Raw genomic sequence first — 7,053 nt, 5'->3', positions numbered from 1 at the left:
TTATACGTTACATACCGTTAAGTTGGAGTTTACAGTAATGTGAAGTCTACTCCAAAAGTAAGAGTTTACCTTGAGTCTCCACAAATCGAAGTGATTGATTTGAGGTGGTTGGTGATGGTTTGGTGAAGTTGGTGACGTCTGAGCAGCTGGCCAAATTTTCGTTCATGGAGGCTATATTTTTAGTCAACATTTGCCCTTTTTTAGAAGTACTGCATGCACCAGACAATATCATTGTTTAATGTCCCGGCACAACTAAGAGTAGTTGTATACAATTCTGGCACAACTAAAGAGTATACAACTCTTGAAGGGATGAATTTTAAATATAAATATATATAATAAATAGAATTTTAAATATAAATATATATAATAAATGGTAAATTTATAATTGAATGATATAAAAAAATATTAAAATGACATTGGAGTTCTAACGTAGCTGTATGAAAAGGTGGATTATTAATGTATTATTAGCCTTAATGTCTTCCATTTTATCACCTGCTTTGGTAACCATACGACAACTGGTTCTACCAAATATTCGTTAGTGCCTACTTGTTATAGCCCCATGACCACGACTTCTAACACATTTACAGGCGTGAGATAATACTCAATTCTTCAGGCTTTATTTGAATTTACATAAGCAATTATGTTTTTGTAATTTGTGTTATATTTTGTATTGGTAAGGTTTGCACGACCAACACCACAATTTGGAATCAATTATGTTTAAGCAGAATTAGTGAGGTTGATTAACAATTAAGAGTTAGTTAATGCATTCCTCACCCAAGTTGGTCTAATAAGAAAGGTTCACCAAAATAATATAAATAACACAGATTCCAAGAATCAGGTATGTCATTATATAGTATTCAAAATATTGAGTGTCGAATACAAAATTTGACTTTAGCGTCGAAGTGCCTTCTATAGATATTATTCGAGTCTGGATTATGAAGACTGAGGAGTAAAGTGAGTAGATGAGAGTAAGGAGCTTGTTTGGAGAGGAAGTGAAGTGCTATTCGACTGATCGATCGAGAAAGCAGAAGAATAATCTCTATAGTTTTCTAGGTCCCAACTCCGTTCGATGGTATCGATCCAAAGCATGGCTAGCGAAAGAATGTCTGAAGCTGAGTAGATGACATTGTTGATGTCTCTGCATAGATGGATGAGATGAAAAGAAGGAATGAGGAGATCTCTCGAAAGAATGAGGAGAGATCCTAGCTCTCCAAAAGGAGAATGAAGAGATGAAAAGGAAGTTTGTGGAGGGGGACCATCGTCGGATCGACCAATCTCGTCGGTAGGTCCTTCACCACCCCCACCGGCCCTAAGACTTTTAAGGAGTCGAAAGACAAGATCCAACCTAAGAGGTGGACTGATGGAAGATGCCCAAGCTCAAACCCAAGTTCAGGACCAACAATTAGGTCCATGGCAAAGAGGATTCAAAAGGATTGGGACTCTGCTACTGATAACAGAGAAACTTTTTTCTACATGTTCAAAGACCACTCAGAGGATCACAAGGAGTAGAGCCTAAGCCATGGGAGCTGAGCATCAATTAGTTTCTTTGATTGTAATTTCAGCAGAATAGTGTATATGTAGCATAATAGGAGGGGTGTATTTATCATTTTGGTTAGGGAATGTATTTATCATTTTGACTTGTGTCTAGACCTTTTAGGGTAGGAATGTAGTCCTACCTTTTAGAAACCTAGCCAAGGGGTGGCATTGACCTAGGTTAACACCCTAGGTCACCCCTTTTACGTCTCTTTTCTACCTCTACCTTTTTGTCTTCAAGACACTTGCACCTATATATAGGGGCGCTTGACTCATGTTATGTAAGATCAATTTTACAAGTAAAATGCTGCCAAATATTGCAAGCTACTACTCCCTTATCTAATCTCTCTAGGTTAGACACTTTGATCTTCACCTTTCTCCAGATATGGTCTAATCATTCACTCTCCATACCTTTCATGCACATACAAGAAACCCATAACTCTATATGATCCCTCCTTAATCCATAACTCTATATTGCTTCTGCCACCCTTTTCAAATCTCCAAGAAGAACAACCAGTCATGAAGTGCAAACCCATCATTTGGTATCAAGAGCTTTGATTCTTCAAGAGATAAGTGTTTTTCTCTTCATTTAATTTTTATGTTTTATTCATTTCTGTATTGTCATATGTTGTCTTGAATGTCTTGTTGTTTTTAGTTACATTTTGAAGTTGTGTTATTGTTTGGAAAATTCCAATCGGTGCATTTGGTTCAACTTGATCTTGAACTTATGTTTTCAAACTGTTTTTAGGTTTCATTGTGTTGGTTGTTTTGTTTTTGTTTTATTTAAGTCTTGTGATTTTAATCAGTGCAAAGTGTTTGTAGTTGAGTCATTTTGATTTTTGAATTCATACAAATTTTGTCAAAGTCATGTTCATCCTACAATGTCATCAATTCTAAAGAGACAAAGCAAGGGACAACAAACAACCACTTCTAAAAGCATACACAAATATACACAAGGGAGCTACAAGTAAAAGAGTGCATAGAATATGATTTTAATTTTGTGCATCCAAATTTGTTGACCTAATTTCTTTGTATTTTTTCGAGTTGTAATTTGCAATACTCTTATTAATTAGTGGATCAATGCGCTTTAGTCGGTGAGTGTGTCTTCAAGGTTCAAAGTGCCTTCTAGTTTACAAGCTTTCTAGTTAGTAATTTCTTTCAATTGCTTTATTGCTTTGCATAGTTTTCTTACATAAAATTTTTGTTTTCATCTTTAATTGTGCTCTAAGTAAATTGCTTAGAAAAAGGTTTGTGAAAGTGTTGTGGGATAATATCCGACTAAGGAAAGGCTTGGTACTTAAGTGATCCAAGTGATCCACCTCCCTTTTCTGGGAAATTACCTACTTCACTCTACCTATCTTCTTTTTGAAAATTACTTTTATCACGTAACCTTAAACATATGAAAGTGATAGACAATCCACAAAATCTCTTTTGAAACAATTGGCTAAAGATTTTCAATCACTATCACTTAGACAATTGCAACATGAGACTCAAATTTTGGAAGATAAAAAAGAAAGAGATGCCCATCTTGCCGTTTTGGAAGAGGAGTTAAAGATTGTAAGAGAAAAAAGATGAATACATTAGAAAATTAAAAAAAAATCACATACATCACATGCATCTAGTTCTAGGTCGAGTGACTCGCATGCTGAGGGGAGTCTGAAAGTTAATGATTATTATCAACCTCCACCTAGAAGAACTAGAATAAAAGGGAACACCCAAAGGAAACTAGGATAGACTTGCCTCATTTTTATGGGAAGAAAAGTGTTGAAACCTATCTAGATTGGGAGATAAAGGTAGAATAACTTTTTGCTCGTCATCATATTAGTGAAGAGAGGAAAGTACCCCTAGCCACCTTAAGTTTCCAAGGAAATGCTATGTATTGGTGGAAAACCCTAGAGAGAGATAGGCGCTTCCACAAGGACCCTCCCATAGAAAATTGGAATGACCTTAAGGGAGCCTTGAGACGCCACCATATTCCTTTATACTACAATAGGAGTTAATGGACAAGCTCCAAAGACTCCAACAAAAGAACATAAGTGCAGAGGAGTATAAACAAAAAATGGAGTTGTACATTATTAGAGTCTCTATTTAGGAGGAAGAAACCACCACCATAGCTAGGTTCCTAAGTGGTCTCAATCTTGAATGACTTGATCCAACTTTGTATAAAACTTTCTAAAGTTTGTGAGCTACCTCCTCAAGTCCAAAAACTTTTAAAAGAATTTGGTGATGTATTCCCTAAGGAAGGACCCATTGGACTTCCACCTGTTAGAGGTATAGAAAACTAAATAGATTTAGTTCCGGGAGCTAGTCTACCAAATAGACTAGCTTATAAAACTAATCCTGAGGAGACTAAGGAGATAGAGTCACAAGTTCAGGAATTGTTGGAGAAAGGCTAGGTTCAAAAGAGTCTAAGTCCTTGTGAAGTACCTGTTTTGTTGGTGCCAAAGAAAGATGGCAAGTGGAGAATGTGTTGTGATTGTAGGGCCATCAACAATATCACCATAAAATACAGGAATCCAATTCCTAGACTTAATGATATGCTTGGTGAATTTCATGGATCGATTATATTCTCTAAAATTGATCTCAAAAGCGGATAATATGGGTGGTTAATGATGCTTTTTGGACTCATTAATACACATAGCACTTTCATGAGGCTTATGAATCATGTCTTTAGGGATTGCATAGGTAAATATGTAATAATTTATTTTGATGATATATTAGTATATAGTCAAAGCCTAGAGTTCCACCTAAGTCACCTTAGGGAGGTTCTTTTAGTGCTTAGGAAAAATAGTTTGTTTGCTAATATAGATAAGTGCATTTTTTGTGTAGATAGTGTAGTGTTTTTAGGTTTTATAGTAAACAAAAAATGGGGTACATGTTGATCTTGAGAAAATCAAAGCCATCAAAGAGTGGCTAGTCCCATAAAATGTAGGAGATATTAGGAGCTTTCATTGATGGATTGTGCCTTCATGACCGAATTGATTTCTTGAATTTTAGAGGATTTGCGGAAGCTTCAATGGAAGAAACGTGCAAGGATGGCTCTCATGGAGCTATGGATTCCTTGAAGGTGTATGATAGGTAGGGAGAGTGATTGGTTGGGCTATATCACTTGAGCTAGGTGAAGAAGAAGGTTAAAGTGTCTATCCTAGAGAGGCAAGACAAGAGAGTAAGATGACTAGCCATTTTGGCAGAAATTCACTCATTCATTAATCTTACAAAAACATGAGCCAAGCACCTCAATTTATAGGAGAGAGGGTTGAACATTTTGGAGTCAAAATTTAAAAATTCAAAATAAAACTCTTCAATGAGAAGGTGCCATGTGGAGTCATGCTTTCCATGTTGAGCTCACACCTGCCATGCTAGATCCCCTAGGTTGCCATGTGGATGTCCATGTGCTCCATGCCAATGTGATTTTCGTTCTCCAATATACCCTAGATCTTTTAGGGTTATATTGGACTCAAAGAAGCCCAATTGTTACTCAAACTAGTCACTTTTAACCCTAACTAGACCTATTTTACTATTGACCACAAATACAAGCCCAAAAACCTATGTTACTTGGCCCAAATATTTGGTCCAATTATTTTAAGCTTCTAGGACCAATGCATGGCCCATGAAATCATAAACAACTTTATACAATTTATTTAAGCTAAAGCTTGGCCAACAAATAATGTTGACTAGTCATTAGAAATTCAGTCTTCTTGTGTTCTCTTGGCCAAAGCTCTAGTTTATGTTTTGATGAGTTGGAGGTCTTCTTGGATATGTTTGTAAATTCCTTCACCCTAAAGTTGTCCTCTTTATTAGCCATACAAAAATAAACAAAAGTCCAATTAGACCCATATTTGCAATTAAATCAATAAACAACCTCTAGGTCTTCATTCTCCTTATTATGTGATTGTGTATGGCTAGAGGCTCTGCTATCATCCCCTCCTTCTTGAGAGGATTTGTCCTTATATCTATAGGGGATCTCGAACAACAACCTTATTCCTTCTTTTGGAAACTATGCTCATCCTCCAGGATCAAATGTGCATTTGTTGGAGTCATCAAACAAATCAAATGGGTTAGTTTCAACGTTGTATAGAGATCAGTCTTATTAAGTTGCCATTCCTCATGTTTTTCTATTGTTTTTAGCAAATTTTCACAAGGTTTCTTTAGAGAGAAGTACATAATTTTCTCTTCTTTCAAAAACTCAAAAGTTTTATCAACTCCAAAATGACTTATGAATCCTCCTTCATGTGATTCTTTTACAATGAGTTTTCTATGTGTTATTAGGGGTATGCAAAGTTTTCCTTCTTTAAATAATTACCCCTCATGAACATAAAACCCTCTATGTTGGTACTTAGCAAAAGTGGGTGCAAAATCCTGATCTTCTTTATAAAGTTTAGGTATGTTTTCAAATCCAAGAATTTGAGCGCATCCGCCACAATATTTGTGTTGCCTTTCTGGCATTTGATAACATATGGAAATTGCTCAAGAAATTCCATCCACTTTGCATGTCTTTTGTTTAACTTGGGTTGACCCTTCAAATATTTTAAAGACTCATGCAGGGCCCTCACAAGTGCATAGAACTCTTGTTATAGATGGGGTAGTTGAGGGCTGCACCATGAAGTTTTTCACTAAAATATGCAATGGATGCCCACCTTGCAACAACACAACACATATTCCTATTTCCGATGCATCACACTCTAGTTTAAAAGTTTTTGAAAAGTTTGGTAAAGCTAGAATGGGTGCATTGAGCTTTAAACCTTTGAAAGGCTTGCTCATGCTTCTTCATCCAACAAAATGAAGTGCCTTTCTTCACTAGCTCATTGAGTGAGAAAGCTAGACTTGAGACGTTAAGAACAAATATTTTATAGAAACTTGTTGTATCATGAAAACTCTTAACATCTCCAACATTTTGTGGGGTTGGCCACTCTTAGCTGGCTTTGATTTTCTCGAGGCCAACATGTACCCAATTTTTCTTGAATATGAATCTCAAAAACACTACACTATCAACACAAAAAGTACTTTTATTTATATTAGCAAACAAACTATTTTGTCTAAGCACTAAAAGAACCTCCATAAGGTGACTTAGGTGGGAATCTAGGCTTTGACTATAAACTAATATCTCATCAAAATAAACTACTACATATTTATCTATGAAATCCCTAAGGACATGATTCAAAAGCCTCATGAAAGTGCTAGGTTCATTAGTGAGTCTAAAAGGCATCACTAACCACTCATATAGTCCAAATTTGGTTTTAAAAGTAGTTTTCCACTCATCACCCTCTTTGATTCTTATTTGGTGATATCCAATTTTAAGATTAATCTTGAAAAATATAGTGGACCCGTGCAAGTCATCAAGCATATCATCAAGTCTAGGAATTTGATGCCTATATTTGATGGTGTTGTTATTGATGACTTTGTAATCACAACACACTTTCCCCTTGCCATCTTTCTTAGCCATCAACAAAATAGGTACACCATAAGAACTTAGACTCTTTTGAACCCAACCCTTCTCCAACAATTCCTGAACTTGTGATT

Source organism: Phaseolus vulgaris, chromosome 3, assembly GCF_000499845.2.
Source record: "Phaseolus vulgaris cultivar G19833 chromosome 3, P. vulgaris v2.0, whole genome shotgun sequence".
Classification (NCBI taxonomy): domain Eukaryota; kingdom Viridiplantae; phylum Streptophyta; class Magnoliopsida; order Fabales; family Fabaceae; genus Phaseolus; species Phaseolus vulgaris.
Note: the sequence above shows the minus strand (reverse complement) of the source record.